The sequence below is a fragment of the Heptranchias perlo genome, chromosome 8, assembly GCF_035084215.1.
Source record: "Heptranchias perlo isolate sHepPer1 chromosome 8, sHepPer1.hap1, whole genome shotgun sequence".
NCBI classification, from domain to species: domain Eukaryota; kingdom Metazoa; phylum Chordata; class Chondrichthyes; order Hexanchiformes; family Hexanchidae; genus Heptranchias; species Heptranchias perlo.
The window spans coordinates 3,981,078-3,999,077 of record NC_090332.1 but is presented as its reverse complement, the minus strand read 5'-3'; the positions used below and the strand labels follow the sequence as shown (position 1 = coordinate 3,999,077).

Genomic DNA, 18,000 nt, shown 5'->3' with positions numbered 1-18,000 from the left:
TCGAGGGGGCGTATGGCCTACTCCTGCTCCTATTTCTTATGTTCTTATGTTCAGGTGTCAGCCTTGGCTCAGTGGTAGTACTCTTGCCTCTTAGTCTGAAGGTTGTGGGTTCAAGCCTTGACTATTCCAATGCTCTCCTGGCCGGCCTCCCATCTTCCACCCTCCATAAACTTGAGCTCATCCAACATTCTGCTGCCTGTATCATAACTCACAACAAACCCTATTCACCCATCACTCCTGCGCTCTGACCTATATTAGATCCTGGTCCACCAGGAGATTTTAAATTTCTCATTCTCATGTTCAAAATCCATTTAGGGCCTCGCCCCTCCTTATCTCTGTCACCTCCTTCAGCCCTACAACCCTCTGAGATCTCTGCGTTCCTCCAATTATGGCCTCTTGTGCATCTCCCACTTCCTTCACCCCACCATTGACGGGCCGTTCCTTCAGCCATCGAGGGCCTAAGCTCTGGAATTCTCTTCCTAAAACCACTCCACCCGTAAGACCCTCCTTAAAACCTACCTCTTCAACCAATCTTTTTAGTCACCCATCCTAATATCTCCTTCTTTGGCTCGCTGTCAATTTTTTATCTGATAATCGCTCCTGTGAAGCACCTTGAGACGTTTTCCTATGTTAAAGGCGCTATATAAATGCAAGTAGCTGTTGTTGTTCTTATACATTACTTAATCAGTCATCAGATTAAAGAGGTTGGATTTTGAATGTCTTGTTGATAACCAGCTATACTATTTTACCTGCTTTTCTATTGGCCGAGTGCTTTCTTTTAAAAACAGGTTTTCCTGCTCAATGGCCTCAGTAAATCCTTTTCACTTTGACATTACGCCAACATTCACACGACATAAAGACAGCTTCTGAAACCCAAGTTGTTGATCCCTGCCAGAACTGTATCATGTTAACTCTGAAGGTCAAGTTTTATTGCTAACCTTACAGTAATAACATTGGTGATCGGAATCGAATAGATGCGTGTGGTATTAAATGTGATGCTTTTACACAGAGGCTTATCAACAGTTAGAACGAGGGTTTGAGTCCTGGACACCAGGGAGAACCCCACTGCTCTTCTTTGAAATAGTTTCATGGGATCTTTTATGCCCACCTGAGAGGGCAGACGTCTCAGCTGAAAATCAGCACCTACCAACAACATAATGCCCCCTCTGTACTATACTGGAGTGTCAGCCTACATTTTGTGCTCAAGTCTCTGGAGTGGGACTATGAACCTACAATCTTCTGACTCAGAGGCAAGAGTGCAGCCAACTGAGCCACGGCTGACACGAGAGTTTGGTAGGTAGAATGAAACAAATGGGCCCAAAGGCCTTCAGCATCCAAGCGGTCTTGCGAAATAAGTTAGTCTTGTTTCGAAGTATAACATTTATTTTCTCAAGTCTTTTACTATCTCTAAAATTAGCTGCGTGCTAACTGGCAGCTGCGTTGTATTTTTTTATATATTGCTGGCTGTGACCTCTTCATGTCTGTAGATGAATGACGCAAAGTTGGAATTGAAATTTCACTGGAGTGTAATTAAATGCAGATATATTTCAGATGAGTCTATCGTATACCTCTGTGAGCTAAAGCTGCAATATGTACCTAATTATGGGCGCTTTGTGTGCTGTGGGCTTATGTTCACAGCATATTGGATTAAGATTCTCCAAACTCATTACACACAGGAGCAAGGTCGAAACCCAACTCCTACAGATTCATAACTACATCACCCAGTCTCCAAGGCAGCATCAACTCTTACTTTTCTAGGCACATAGGAACAGGAGTAGGCCATTCAGCCCCTCGAGTCTGTTCCGCCATTCAATTAAATCTGCATTGTAATTCCTTCCACCTGCCTTGAAGCGTCTCTTTATTATTGTTTAGGTCTCTATGGGTGCAGACCCATTAATGTGTCAGCCTTGGCTCACAGTGGCACCATTCTTGCCTCGGAGTCAGAAGGTTGTGGGTTCAAGCCCCGTTTCAGGCCCTGAGCACATAATCTAGGCTCAGACTCTAGAGCAGTAGCGAGGGAGTGCTGAATTGTTGTTGGTGGTGCTGTCTTTAAAGAAGATGTTATGCCAAGGACCTGAATGCCAGTTCAGGTAGATGTCAAAGATCCCATGGAACTATTCAAAGTAACAACATTGACTACACTTAAAAAAGGACTTCATTGGCAGTAAAGTGCTTCGGCATGTCCTGAGTATGTGAAAGATACTTTATACGTTAAGATAATTGGTAAAAGAACCAGAGGGGAGATGAGAATTATTTTAACGTAGTGAGTTGTTATGATCTGGAATGCGCTGCCTGAAAGGACGGTGGAAGCAGATTCAGTAGTAATTTTCAAAAGGGAATTGGATAAATACTTTATTTTTTACTTGCATTTATATGCCGCCTTTCACAACCTCAAGGCTTCTCAGCGTCTCACCAAAACACTGTTGTAATGCAGGAAATGTGGCACCAATTTGTTGCACAGCACGGTCCCACAAACAGAAATGAGATAATGACCAGGGCTATAGGGAAAGATCAGGGGAGTGGAACTACTTGGATAGTTCTTTCAAAGAGCCAGCACAGGCACAATGGGCCGAATGGCCTCCTTCTGTGCTGTATGATTCTATGAAGTTCTTTCTAATGTAGCCTTTTACAAATTACTGCTTGAAAGTGCAGCTACATGTGCCTTCCCAATCCCAAGACACTAACACCATGGGCTATATTTAAACAGGTGATGGAAAGGGTACAAAACAATTAATGTTCCAGTAAAGCAAAAAATGTGGTGCGTCAAAGACTGCGTTTTCATCAAGTTTGAAACTAAAACAAGAAGCATTTAGTACTCACAGGAGAGATAACAACAACGAAAGCCACGACAGATATAAAGAATATAGGAAAGCCACAAAAAAGGACAATGTACAGGCTAAGGGACAGTATGAAAGAAAATTAGCAAAAAAACCCATAACGGACAAGGTACTAATCAGTTCTATAAATGGTCTGAGTATCTTATGTTCAGGAGTGTGCCTATACAATCCAATATATAACCCAAGGGGCATACCAATAGTACCACCCTGTGATCGGATCTGGATATCGTTTCTTTCACACATGCCCCCCCATGTGCTGTTCCAATCTTTTGACAGGCAGTCCAGTAACACTTTAGTAACACTTTAGTGAGATAAGGTCTAACAGAATCGTTAAGCTGCTTTATTTTATGAAAAGCAAGTGAACGTACAGAATAACAGTTATAATCAAATCCCATCTTGCTCCAACTAACTTCTGTTCCATCCTTGTGAATGAGAAAAATAATCCAAAATAAAGATTGCAATATCCATATCAGAGAGCTCACTTCCTAATTTCCTAATTGCTAATCGCCTAATCGCTGAATCTGACTGGTTCTCTCTTAACCAGGTCAATCTCTCTGCCCCTTAGTTCCCTTACCAGATCTTGCACCAAACTAAAGTGCACATATAGTCCTCTTTGCTACAGGAAGTGGGGGAAGCTGTCTCTCCAACATCTTCCCCATTCAGTGATTCGCCAATAGGTCTGTCAATAAAAGCAGTTAGCTACGACCCCCCTTGCTCCAAGAGTGGATCCTCGACAGACATCCCAAGCTGGGCTCAGATGAGACAGATTATCCCAATGATGCTGGGTGTGGATGTTAGTAGGAAGTCTGAAATGAGATAATGTCCCTGGTCATTGTGGAACATCTTCAATGTTTAATGATTAAAATATAAATCCCCTCTGCCTCTACAGCTGCTGCATGTGGCTGAAAGCATAATTATTAAATCTGTACAAATCAACTTTAATTTAAAACACACCACTTCAATATAACACATCTGCAAATCCTTTTTGCAGAAAAAATGGTCAGAAAAAAAATCCCAAATAGCGATAGACTATAAAAAAAAAGACTTCCCACAGGCACATTATCAGTAAGAAGGTAATAACGGTAGGGGGTGGGGTTGCTAAGAGATGGAGGAGGCAAACTTGTAGTGGAGAGTGATGGAATAACAGAGAAAATAAATAAGTACTTTTAGTTTGCGACAATGAGTTGGATATTGGGATTATAGAACCACCAGAGGTGGGTGTAGAGCTGTTAATGGTCAGAGCGATGGTACTAAAGATGTTACTTGAACTTAACATAGAGAAGTCACTGGGAACTGATGGTTTTCATCTGAGGTCCATAGGGAAGCTGGGGAAGAAATAATAGAAATTCTGACTATAATTTTCCAAAATTCTCCGGAAAAGGAAATAATGTCAGAGAAGTGGAGTGTGGGAAATGTGTTATCCCTCTTCCACAAAGAAGGTAAGAATAAGCCAGATAATGACAGGAGCCCCGGCCCAACGTCTCATCCGAAAGACAAAACCTCTGGCAGAAATGTACGTCATTTATTCCATGGTTGCTCGCACGCGGTGACTTGGTGACTTGGTGAGACTCTCGGTGACTCGGTGAGACTCGGTGAGACTCGGTGATGTGGTGACTTGGTGCGATTTGGTGACTCGGTGAGACTCGGTGATATTCGGTGACGCAGTGACTCGGTGAGACTCGGTGACGTGGTGATGCGGTGACTTGGTGAGACTTGGTGACTCGGTGAGACTCGGTGAGACTCGATGATTCGGTGGCTCGTGAGACTCGGTGACGTGGTGAGATGCGGTTCCGCGGTGACTCGGTGAGTTTCGGTGAGACTCGGTGACGTGGTGAGATGCGGTGACGCAGTGAGACTTGGTAACACGGTGACTCAGTGAGACCCGGTGACTTGGTGAGATTCGGTGATGCAGTTAGTAGGTGAGACTCGGTGATACGGTGACTAGGTGAGACTCGGTGAGACTTGGTGATGCGGTGACTAGGTGAGACTCGGCGACTCGGTGAGACCCAGTGACTTGGTGAGATTCGGTGAGACGCGGTGACTTGGTGAGACTCAGTGAGACTCGGTGAGACGCGGTGACTTGGTGAGATTCGGTGAGACTTGGTGAGACGTGGTGACTAGGTGAGACTCAGTGAGACTCGGTGAGACCCGGTGACTTGGTGAGACTCGGTGACGTGGTGACTCGGTGAGACCCGGTGACTCGGTGAGACTCGGTGACGTGGTGACTCAGTGAGACCCGGTGACTCGGTGAGACTCGGTGACGTGGTTACCTTGCCTCGTGGCTAGTAAAAGTTTCCTGCACTGCAAAAAGAAAAATGACCATAAGGATGAAAAAGACTTTGCAAAAAAAACACATTTATGAAATTTAAGAAAAAAGTAACCCATAGGCACTGTTCAGCACTCCGCTGCATAAGGACAGTGGTGTATTGGTTATGTTACCGGACTAGTAATCCAAACAAAACATGAGTTTAAATCCCACCAATGGCAGTTTGAGAATTTGAATTGGATTTTTAAAAAATCTGGTATCAGTAAAATGGACCATGAAACTGTCAGAATGTTGTAAAAACCCAACTGGTTCACTAATGTCCCTTTAGGGAAGGAAACCTGCCGTCCTTACCCGGTCTGGGCCTATACGTGACTCCAGTCCCACACCAACGTAACTGACTCACAAGTGCCCTCTGAAGTGGCCTAGCAAGACACTCAATTGTACCACCATTTTCTCAAGGGCAACTAGGGGATGGGCAGTAAATGCCAGCCCTGCCAGCGACGCCCACATCCCGAGAATGAGTAATAAAAAAAGAAAATCGCACGGCCAGTGGAATGGTGTTTAGTGTCGATACGTTTGGTGCTTTGGAGCAGGAGTGGACACGGGCTGCAGTGTTGGCTCTGCTCCGTTCCTCATCGCAGGGTACGTTGAGTGGGAGGTACCGAACAAAGCTAGTGAGTTCTCCTGCGGGGGCAGGGGAAAGAACGAACAGTTGGAGAGGCGAATCACTTCTGGCCGACCCCTCACACCTCCTATTCATTGGCTACGGGGGTAATAATTCTGTGCTCTTGCCCATCTCATTAGGTTACAGATTATCAGGTCAAGAGGATTGAAAAAGAGGGGGAAGATCCATAAACACCCACAAAAATAATGTTACAAAAAAGTGATAACTTTTAAATCAAGGAAAGTGCTCGCCATGATAGTTACACAAGCAAGGGGACATAACAATTCTGCCATTGCATTTTCATGAATCAAAACCGCTGCAGAAAGGTCATAAATGAAACTAAAATACATTTTAATGATCCTTTTTTATGGTTTTTGTCAGCCAAGAAAATTAATCGAAGCAGCTCGGGAAATTAGATTTCATTTTTCCATTTGCTGTTTTTCCACTACACATATCACAATATAAAAAGCGATCAGCTCTCAAAAATGCAACACAATAGCAATAAACTTCCCGTTTTTCCCTGGTAACCGTTGCCATTCTTTGATTAAAGGCCTTGGGTTTTGGTAGCCTCCCTGTTGCAGGCACTGCGTGGGCCTTATTTAACTGCCTGGTGCTCCCCTGACGCTAGACGTTGTTGCTCAGACATATGGCCTTGACTCTCTCTATTTAACAGCTCCGTGTTTCCCCCTTTGAGGAACTATGAAGAAATTTCACAAATTTCCCAATGGTACTTCTCCCACTTATTGTAATGTATAACAGCCTCCTGCAACTCCAGCCCAAACTACGCAATAGTATTGAGCCAGCCTTTACGTAATACTGTAATAGCCCAACACCTTGTTCTTAACCCTTCAGCCCTACAACCCTCCGAGATCTCTGCGCTCCTCCAATTCTGGCCTCTTGCACATTCCTGATTTTAATCGCTCCACCATTGGCGGCCGTGCCTTCAGCTGCCTGGGCCCTAAGCTCTGGAATTGCACCCCTAAACCTCTCCGTCTCTCCACCTCTCTCTTCTCCTTTAAGACTCTTTAAACCTACCTTTTGGTCACCTGTCCTATTATCTCCTTATGTCGCTGCGTGTCAATTTTCGTCTGATAATCGCTCCTGTGAAGCGCCTTGGGACGTTTTACTACATTAAAGGCGCTATATAAATGCAAAAATGTTGTTGTTAATTACCCTGCTCTACGGAGGATCTGGTCGGATAACAATAGGTTATTGACTGTGACAGCCTGGCTGTTTCTGTGATAAGCCCCACTCTCTTCCCCAGGCCTCTGCTACTCCACTCATCGTATCCATCTTGTTATTGCATGTGTCGGCTAGACTCAGAATTGCCACAACAACAATTGTTCCTCCATTAATATCGCCAAGATCTTTTTAAAATTTAGACTGTAAATTATTTGGTAATGGAAATGCTAGAAATCTGAAATAAAAAAGGAAAGTGCTGGGAATTTACAGCAGGCCAACCAACATCTATAAAGAGAACAGACATGTGGTGTGTGCCCTTCACCAGAATCAGTTCTGACAAACAGTCTACACCCAAAACATTAGCAGGTCTTTTCCCTTTACAGGTCTGACTGATCTGTTTGGCATTTCCAACAATTCCTATTTTTATTTTTTTAATATATAAGTTACTCAGACTTTCAACAAACTTTCATTAGCAGCAAAACAGATCTCCAGCCATGAACCCACCTAGAATCATACAGTATGGAAGGAGGCCATTTGGCCCATCGTGCCTGTGCAGGCTCTTTGAAAGAGCTACCCAGTTAATCCCACTCCCCCTGCTCTTTCCTCATAACCCTGTAATTTCTTTTCCCTTTTTAAGTATGTATCCAATTCCCTTTCAATCATTCCTATTGAATCTGCTTCCACCGCCTTTTCAGGCAGCGCATAACAGAGATCATAACAACTCACTGTGGTAAAAAGTTCCTCCTCATCTCCCCTCTGGTCACCCATTTATTTATTGTTTTTGGACAGCAGAAGAGGACAGCTGCTGTGGGGGGGGGGATGTGATCTGAACCCTGAGGCAGGTCTGAATTGACCCCAGTTTCAGCCCCGTTTGGAATGGGCAATCTCTTCCTGTAGCGAGGCAGGGAATTACATCTGACTTGGCTTTACTCCCGTAAGTCGGACATGATTGGGGGCTTTGAGACGAGGCTGTTCTTCTGGCAGTCTGCACCGGAGAAGAGGAATCAAATTTTGGCGGTGGTGGGGGGGGTGGTCGGGGGACGGGGGGGAAATCTTAGAGGACATCCTGCTGTAAAAATGCAGGGAAATTTTAATCACGATTGAACACTCCAGGAAAAATGGAATTTTTCCCTCCGCGAATTCAGAATGAGAGGAAAACAGGTGTCCTGAATCATGCCTTGTGATTCTCTCACTGGTAATGGAAAGATATGCAGCGAGTACACTGATTGAGTGGATATTATACGCTCACAGGAGAGATCACATCATTCACGGATAATACAGAGAGTGTAGAGGGAGTCTCCTGTGGCTGGGGGATGGGTGATTGATACTTTTATGGCAGCTTTTCTCGGACTGCGTTATCATTACCTGACCCCCTCCCTCCTCCCCCGCCAACCCACCCCCCCGCCCCGCGATAAGAAAGCACAACCGGTCGGCAGGCCACAGTGCAACAGTGGTAGTACGTGTGTTGTGTGTCACTCTCACTTCTGAGTCATAAAGGTCCTGGCTTCAAGCCCCATTCCAGAGGTTTGAGCACAAAACCCAGGCTGACAGTCCCGGTGCAGTACCGAAGGAGTGCTGCACTGTCGGAGGAGAGGAGCTGCATTTAATTGGCTCATGGAAACATAGAAAATTTACAGCACAGAAGGAGGCCATTCGGCCCATCGTGTCCGTGCCGGTCGATAAAGAGCTCTCCAGCCTAATCCCACTTTACAGCACTTGGTCCGTAGCCCTGTAGGTTACGGCACTTTAAGTGCACGTCCAAGTACTTTTAAAATATGATGAGGCTTTTTGGTTCTACCACCCTTTCAGATAGTGAGCTCCAGACCCCCACCACCCTCTGGGTGAAAAATCCTCAGCTCCCCCCTGATCCTTCTACCAATCTATGATCCCTGGTTATTGACCTCTCTGTTACGGGAAATAAGTCCTTCCTGTTCACTCTATCTACGCCCCTTATAATTTTATACACCTCAATTAAATCACCCCTCGGCCTCCTCTGTTCCAAAGAAAACAACCCCAGCCTATCCAATCTTTCCTCATAGCTAAAATTCTCCAGTCCTGGCAACATCCTCGTAAATCTCCTCTGTACCCTCTCTAGTGCAATCACATCTTTCCTGTAATGTGGTGACCAGAACTGTACACAATGCTTAAGCTGTGGCCTAACTAGTGTTTTATTCAGTTCCAGCATAACCTCCCTAATCTTATATTCTATGCCTCGACTAATAAAGGAAAGTATCCCGTATGCCTTCTTAACCACCTTATCTACCTGTCCTGCTACCTTCAGCGATCTGTGGACATGCACTCCAAGGTCCCTCACTTCCTCTACACCTCTCAGTATCCTCCCATTTATTGTATATTCCCTTGCCTTGTTTGCCCTCCCCAAATGCATTACCTCACACTTCTCCAGATTGAATTCCATTTGCCACTTTTCTGCCCACCTGACCAGTCCATTGATATCTTCCTGCAGTCCACAGCTTTCCTCCTCACTATCAACCACGAGACCAATTTTTGTATCATCTGCAAACTTCTTAATCATGCCCCCTGTATTTAAGTCCAAATCATTTATATACACCACAAAAAGCAAGGGACCCAGTACTGAGCCCTGCGGAACCCCACTGGAAACAGCCTTCCAGTCACTAAAACACCCGTCGACCATTACCATTTGCTTCCTGCCACTGAGCCGATTTTGGATCCAACTTGCCACTTCCCCTTGGATCCCATGGGCTTGTACTTTTCTGATCAGTCTGCCATGTGGGACCTTGTCAAAAACCTTGCTAAAATTCATGTAGACTACATCAAATGTGCTACCCTCATCAACCCTCCTTGTTACCTCCTCAAAAAATTCAATCAAGTTAATCAGACGAGACCTTCCCTTGATAAATCCGTGCTGACTGTCCTTGATTGACCCATTTCTAAATGATGGTTTATCCTGTCCCTCAGAATTGATTCCAATAATTTGCCCACGACCCCCGAGGTTGGACTGACCAGCCTTTAATTACTTGGTCTATCCTTTTCTCTCTTTTTGAACAACGGCTCAGGTAAACATTGGGGCACTCAAGGCCATGATTTAAGATTCTGGAGTTTCCTCCCTAAACCTCTCCACCTCATTCTCCTCCTCCAAAACCCTCCTTCAATCCCACCTCTCTGGCCAAATTTTTAGTCACTCCTTCCTAATACCTCTTTCTTCAGCTCCGTGTCCATTTTCATGACTGACCGCACTTCTGTAAAGCGCTTTGGGGCGTTTTTTCTACAGTAAAGGTGCTATATAAATGCAAGTTGTTGTTGTAAATCAGATTATTCATCCCCATTGCTGCCTCTGCACAAAAATGGCTTCCGTGTTTGCCCGCACAACAGTCAGTGAATTTCAAAGTGATTTATTGTGTGCGAAGTGCATTGCGATGGTCTGAGATACGATAAAGTGAGATGAAAATCGAGGGTTTTTTTTTTCTTTCATTATCTCCAACTGGCCCGCAGGGAAACCTTAAAACGATTTTAGGAATGATAACTTACTCAGGCCTCTTCGGGCTTGGATTCTACCTGCTGCCAGGTTTCACTGGCGAGCTCGGCACTCTGCGTGACCCGGGGTTAAAATCGCATCGGGGTCTGAATGGCGTCATCAGACCCTGACTTTTATATATTAACGAGGCCCGCAAACCTCCCCCCAACCCGGGCAGCGTTCCCCCCAACCAAAAACAGCGGGGGGCGGGGGGGGGGGGGGGTTAAAATGGCGGTGAGTGCAGACACATCGTAAACGTAGCGGGAAGCGCCCGACTGCCATTTCAACCACCTCCCCCCTCCCCGCCCCAGTCCCATTCCTGTTGGGAGGGCAGGGTTAAAATCGGGCCTTAAATTTGAGCTGCTCCATCCTGAGGTGGAAACCTAACAGATCCAGTTTCTGCCCCAAATTCCCATTATGTCGCCGTGATCCAACTGAGTTCCCCCTCCCATTAACTGTTTCCCCCTTCCCATTAATTGTTTCCCCCTTCCCATTAACTGAATTCCCCCTCCTGTTAACTGAATTCTCCCTTCCATTAACTGAGTTCCCGCCTACCATCAACTGTTCCCCCCTCCAATTAACTGTTTCCCCCTCCCATTAACCGTTTCTCCCTCCCATTAACTGAATTCCCCCTCCTGTTAACTGAATTCTCTCTTCCATTAACTGAGTTCCCGCCTACCATCAACTGTTCCCCCCTCCAATTAACTGTTTCCCCCTCCCATTAACTGTTTCCCCCCTCCCATTAACTGTTTCCCCCCTCCCATTAACTGTTCACCCCCTCCCATTAACTGTTTCCCCCCTCCCATTAACTGTTTTCCCCCTCCCATTAACTGTTTCCCCCCTCCCATTAACTGTTCACCCCCTCCCATTAACTGTTTCCCCCCTCCCATTAACTGTTCCCCCCTCCCATTAACTGTTACCCCCTCCCATTAACTGTTTCCCCCCTCCCATTAACTGTTCCCCCCTCCCATTAACTGTTACCCCCTCCCATTAACTGTTCCCCCCTCCCATTAACTGTTACCCCCTCCCAGTAACCGTTCACCTCCTCCCATTAACTGTTCCCCCCTCCCATTAACTGTTACCCCCTCCCATTAACTGTTCCCCCCTCCCATTAACTGTTTCCCCCTCCCATTAACTGTTTCCCCCTCCCATTAACTGTTTCCCCCTCCCATTAACTGTTTCCCCCTCCCATTAACTGTTACCCCCTCCCATTAACTGTTTCCCCCCTCCCATTAACTGTTCACCCCCTCCCATTAACTGTTTCCCCCCTCCCATTAACTGTTTCCCCCCTCCCATTAACTGTTCACCCCCTCCCATTAACTGTTTCCCCCCTCCCATTAACTGTTCACCTCCTCCCATTAACTGTTTCCCCCCTCCCATTAACTGTTCCCCCCTCCCATTAACTGTTCCCCCCTCCCATTAACTGTTCCCCCCCTCCCATTAACTGTTACCCCCTCCCAGTAACAGTTCACCCCCTCCCATTAACTGTTCCCCCCTCCCATTAACTGTTTCCCCCTCCCATTAACTGTTACCCCCTCCCAGTAACAGTTCACCCCCTCCCATTAACTGTTTCCCCCTCCCATTAACTGTTCCCCCCTCCCATTAACTGTTTCCCCCCTCCCATTAACTGTTTCCCCCTCCCATTAACTGTTTCCCCCTCCCATTAACTGTTCACCTCCTCCCATTAACAGTTTCCCCCTCCCATTAACTGTTTCCCCCTCCCATTAACTGTTCACCTCCTCCCATTAACAGTTTCCCCCTCCCATTAACTGTTACCCCCTCCCATTAACTGTTTTCCCCCTCCCATTAACTGTTCCCCCCTCCCATTAACTGTTCCCCCCTCCCATTAACTGTTCACCCCCTCCCATTAACTGTTCACTCCCCTCCCATTAATTGTTCACTCCCCTCCCATTAACTGTTCACCCCCTCCCATTAACTGTTTCCCCCCTCCCATTAACTGTTCACCCCCTCCCATTAACTGTTTCCCCATCCTCCCTCCCCTCTACAGATCTCCCTATTACTCCACTTCACCCTAACCACCAAAAAAAAAGCCACTTGTCCAGTTGGCTGCAGATTTGTCTGTACAAATTAAATTGGTCAATCCTTCTACAAATCTTTAATTGAGGAAAGATTAATGCATGAGAAATAATGACCCGGAATTTGCTCTCTGTGGTGAATGAGCAGCGCACGCCACTCGTTAGATTTAAACTTACCCACAAAGTATCCATAGGCTTTAGTACGGCAACTTCCTGTAATTGGGAGTCGAAGAGAATGCAGCGCTCTCTCCCGGGAATCTGTCAGCGGGGAAAGGATCTCTCGGTCTCCTCAACCAATCATATTGAAACATCCTTGACAAGCCGCGTAGAGACAGAACCAGGAAGTACGAGGTGCAACAGTAAATTCAATGTAAAATCAGTTAGAGAAAGCGAAATAAAGAGAGGGTAAGAAATATTGAATTAAAAGTCAGAGGTAAAAGAGACAGAAGGAAAAAATAAAAGAATTAAAATTTAAAATTTTTTTTCAAACGTCCAACAACAATTAAAGTTTGAAGAAATGAGACTTCACGTTTTTAAAAGTTAATTTTCAGTGCCGGAGAGGTTGTTTGGCTGTCATTAATATTTACCATGCTGTTAAAAGTTATCTTAGACTGAGCGTACCTTTCTCTGTGCAGATTAGTTCATTTCCAGCTGGACAGGGGAGCAGTTTTGCCCTGGTCCATCCTATCCCACCGGGAGAGACCTCGTTCCAAACGGCTTTTGGAGGAGCAGGGCATCTGGTAGAGCAACTTCCAGATTTCCACGCCAAATAATATTTTAAAAAACATTTCTGTAGTCACAATACTCCGCCCTTGGCCTGCTAAAGTACATACGCATTCAGTGTGAGAGAGATATTTCTATGAAAATTAGTGTTGATTTGTTGCTTTATGAAGAGCTTCCCTCGAGGCCACATGTTCATCTCCAGCAAACTTACCCAGGCCCAGGTTTTTGTCTTCCCCCCCCACCCCCCATGGATCTTTGAAGTGTCCCTGTCAGCACTTACTTACTTACTAACCCTAACCCCAACCTCAGGAATCAACACATTGACTGATGCTTTGCATGTGTGCAGGGCCTCTAGGGGGGAGGGGGGAATCTCCTCAGGATAAAGATGGCTGCCTCCATTGGCGAGTACAGATGTTGACAGGTCGGTGTGAACGCTCGGGCCTTACAACAATGCTCCAGGCTAATTTGGACCAGAGGGAGGATTTACAACGGGGCTGAGCTATAACTTATGTCCCATCTGTTTCACAAATGAATCACAGGCACAGCCCAGCTGCTATTGTCTACTTAACCAACAATGAGTAGTTAAAATTGACCCACACCGGTGTGTTCCACTGGTAGTTCTCCACCCACACCGCCACCAATTTGCTTATTTCGTGAGCAAATTCCACTGGCAACATTCAGCTCCTCTGCGCACCGTGAAACGACGCGGGCAGCGGGGGGGCTGGAAAAGGAATGGAGGGTTCCAGCTGAAAGCCCGGAGCCAGTTGGAGGAACTTTAAACAGTATTTCCTTTTTCTTTCGGCCTCTCCAATTGCCATGGAAACATGAGTCTAGGGGTCCCACTGTGTTGAGGACAAAGCTCCAACCGGGTAGACAAAGAGAGCGCCATATTTAATAAACAGACAGATCCATGAGGACAAGCACTTCGATTTAAATCTGTTATCCTTGAGAGGTGGAAAAATCAGGTGCAAAAATGGAGCTGCCACCAACTCTATCCATACAAATTTTTTTTTAAAATTGTTCCTGGGATCTGGGCAACGCTTACTGTCCATCTCTAGTTGCCCATAGCAACCATGTTGTGTAACTCAGACCAGTTGGGAGTTCCCTTTCTCCGAAGGGCATTAGTGAACCAGTTGGGTTTTTATGACAACTCCCACCTCAAACCCCTCCCCCTCACTGTAACACTGAACTGCTGTCCAAGCGACATGAGCCACATCTCCTCCTCCCTTGACTCCATACCCACTAAACTCCCGACCACTGTACTTCCTTTCCCACACCCCCGCACTACGCTAGCTAAAACTGCAAGCGGTCCCCTCTCTGCCACCCCATGCTTTCAAAACAACTATCGCTCCCCTCCTCGCAAATGGAAGCCCCATCTCCAACCTTCCTTTCCGCTCCAAGGGCCTTGAGCGTGTTGCCATCTCCCAGATCCGTGCTGATCTCTCCCACAACTCCATGTTTGAATCCCTCTTGTCAGGGTTTGGGGGGGGGGGGTGAAGGAATCAAAGGTGGGGGTAAGGGGTGTGGTTGAGCAAATCAACAGCTGCAGAGGTATCATGGCCAATGAAGGATCTACCATCATTCAGTTTGAGGGTACAGTGACTTGGAAAGAGAGTGGTGGATGCAGAAGGAAATGGGACCTCACTACGCCGAATGGCTCAGGGCCATGCTAGGCAGGGTGTTTGAAGCAGGGGAGGAAGACCTCTCTGTTCTTGCGTATAAATTAATTTGGACGTAGACGAGGGAAAAACAGGGAAAAAAAAGAGTCTTAAAACTGCAGGCCAAACATTCAGGCTGCTGCAGGAGGTTGTGCCAATGATAACAAATAATCAGAGGGGTGACCGATCTTTGGTATTTCCACAGCTCCAGACCTCAGCCTCCTGAAAACCCAGCAATAAGGCACCAGAATCCCTTTGATGTCACTCACTAGCCTCGTAGACGGGTGCTGCGTACGAATTAAAAGGTGATTAATTGGGAGCCGGGGCTGGAAGCTGGAGTGTCCATAGGCTGGAGTACTTGGAGTAACTTGGAAGCAAGTCAGGTCTAGTGGGAAGGCAGGGAATAGGGAATTTTCATTGAGGAGTTCCTGGAATTTCAGATTCCTTTTCTTATTTAAGGTATATTGGGCTGGCTGCTGTGTTCTGATTAATGGGGCTCATTACAACATATTTAGATTCAAGTGGTGAAGATGAATGAGGGGCAGCACTGTGTGCGACCTGCAATATTGAGTCACATCCAGTGTCAAGCAGAGTGCTACACAGGGCAACAATGAGGTGAGACGCTATGCAAAGACAAATCCCAATCGTGAATGTTATATTGAGAAACAAACCCACCCCGTCACAAAAAAAATATCGGGCTTTCTTCTTCTTGGATTGCAAAATTGTTAATGACTGTTTACACTGGGCAGGCACAGGAGCCAGGATTAGTTGGATACAAGAAAAGCTATGGAATTTTTTTTTTTAAAGTACTTTTCAATCAGATCCTAAAATCAAATTCACAACAACGCCCTGTACTTATGTAGTACCTTCCATACGGCATAAACACAGCACCTCAGAGGGAGACAGGACCTGGGTAGGAGGAGGGAGAGAGGCCAAGATAAAAAGGCAAGGCTTAAAAAATATATATATATGTACGGGGAGGGGAACCAGAACGAAGTATCAGAGAGCAGAAACAAGCTGCACGGAGTTACTGGGAGAGACAAGCAGCATCAGAATAAAGAATAGTTCAGAAATAGGAGAGATCAGACAGGGGTGGTAGTATTGATCAAAGATACTCTTACAGCCCAGGAAAGGGATGATGTAAATATTGATTCAAAGACAGAATCTATTTGGCTAGAGTTAAGGAGCAGAAGAGAAGCTACACTGCTGTATACTATAGACCACCAAATAGAGTGAAGAAGATAGACGAGTGGAGACAGACTTAAAAAGAAACATTTGCAGGGCTACGGGGAAAGAGCAGGGGGAGTGGGACTAATTGGATAGCTCTTTCAAAGAGCCGGCACAGGCAAGATGGGCCGAATGGCCTCCTTCTGTGCTGTATGATTCTGTAGGTTTCCAGGAGGTGTTGAAAGTGGGGAGAGTTGTGGCAAAGCGGAGGGATTGAGGAAGAAATATTTCAGAGTGGTGGAGTTATGACTGGAGGCTGAGCCACTGGGAGAAGGGAATGTATAGTGGCATTAAGCCTGAGAAGTGGAGGCGATGATCTGGGGTTAAGGGTTAGCGATGATTGACGTGGCATGAGGAACGAGGTCATGGAGGGATTTGAAAAAGAGGACGAGGACTTTAAATTCCAAGTGCTAAAATTGATGCTCCTCTAAGCTAAAGTGGAAATGACTGGTCATATTGAGTTAAATTCGGGTGTTTGATAAAGGCCAGATTGACACGGATTGCTCCAGCAGAGAGCCAGCACAGACATGATGGGCTGAAAGGCCTCCATCTGCACTGTAAACATTTGTAGTTCTATGGTCCTACAATGCACTTCAAAATGCTGGAAAATGCACCAAGATTAACACTCACCTGACGAAGGAGAAAGCCTCCGAAAGCTTGTGATTTTCAAATAAAACTGTTGGACTATAACCTGGTGTTGTAAGATTCCTAACATTTCCTGGGGGCATTCCTCTCAGAACTACCACCCCCCCCCTCCACCCACAAATAAATTTAGCATCGGCACAGCTCATTTCCTACTCCACAAATTTCTAAACCCACCACTGAAAGAATTATGCTTCCGTGCGCTTCAGGATTTTAATGCAATGAATGGAATAATGGGTGCAGCCCCAGTTTAAGTTATGACAAGGTCATGTCCCACTGCACTCATATTGTAACTACTTGTTGTATCTCATCCCATTGGGGGTTTAGGCTTTTACCAAAACAAAGCAAACTGAATTGTGAAATGTGATACCAAAACACTAAGAGATCCAAAGTAATAAAAAGCAACTTAACCCCAGCAGTCGCCTTGAAGTGGGTCAGAGATTTATTTCGGGGTGTTTTTCTGTTGCATGTTTTCTTGAGATGTCAGCTTTTATGAAGTTGTTCGCAAGCTTTTCCAAGTGTTGTAACGTTGCAGTTATAAGAGGGAAAAATGGAATGGATCGAACGCCAGAATCAAAGCTGGGAATGGCAAAATACCATATGCCAGGTGTTGGGTATAGTACAGCAGTGTAATGGTTATGGTGAATGGACCAGCAAGCCACAGGTTGAAAGTTCAAATCTCACCACTCTATGTTATTAAACCAAATTCACCAAATCTGTAAAATTAGGGGACAAATGACCATGAAACCAACCAGATTGTCATTAAAAACCCAACCTTTTCACTAGTGCCGTTCAGAAAAGGTACCTGCCGTCTCGATAGGTGACTCTGTCCCACACTCACACGGTTGATTCCTGATGTCCTCGGAAGTGACCCAGCAAGCCACTGAGTTGCACAAATAATCACTTAGAAAGCCCAAAACCCACCTACTTAGGACAACTAAAAAAAGGCGATTTATACAATCTTATCAATAAATCCAAAAATAAATGTAACAATTAAAACAAATCCTTTTCTACAATTTACATCCTGCTCTTTAATCATGGCGCGTGAACACCCTCATTAAAGTGGCAGGTAATACAGGTACTGCATTGTGTTTTGTTATTCAATGAAGTAAACTGAAGGGTTTCTAACGAATATGACCTCAGGTTATTGCCCTGAAGCCGATAGCATTAAAGGAAGGAAAGAAAGAAAGAAAAAGCGGGAAAGAAAGAGAGAGAGAAAAAAAGAAAGAGAGAGAAAGGGAAAGAGAGAGAAAGAAATAGAGAGAAAGAAAA

At 45.5% G+C, this 18,000-nt stretch overlaps 1 long non-coding RNA gene across 1 annotated transcript; it reads right to left on the bottom strand.

Moving 5' to 3' along the window:
* Positions 1–3,219: 3,219 nt before the first annotated feature.
* LOC137324120 (uncharacterized) lies at positions 3,220–17,778 on the bottom strand. The gene is made up of 4 exons (XR_010963501.1): positions 17,534–17,778; positions 13,100–13,298; positions 12,656–12,790; positions 3,220–5,138 (listed from the first exon to the last, which is right to left on the bottom strand). It is a non-coding gene; the product is annotated as an uncharacterized lncRNA (long non-coding RNA).
* Positions 17,779–18,000: the final 222 nt, after the last annotated feature.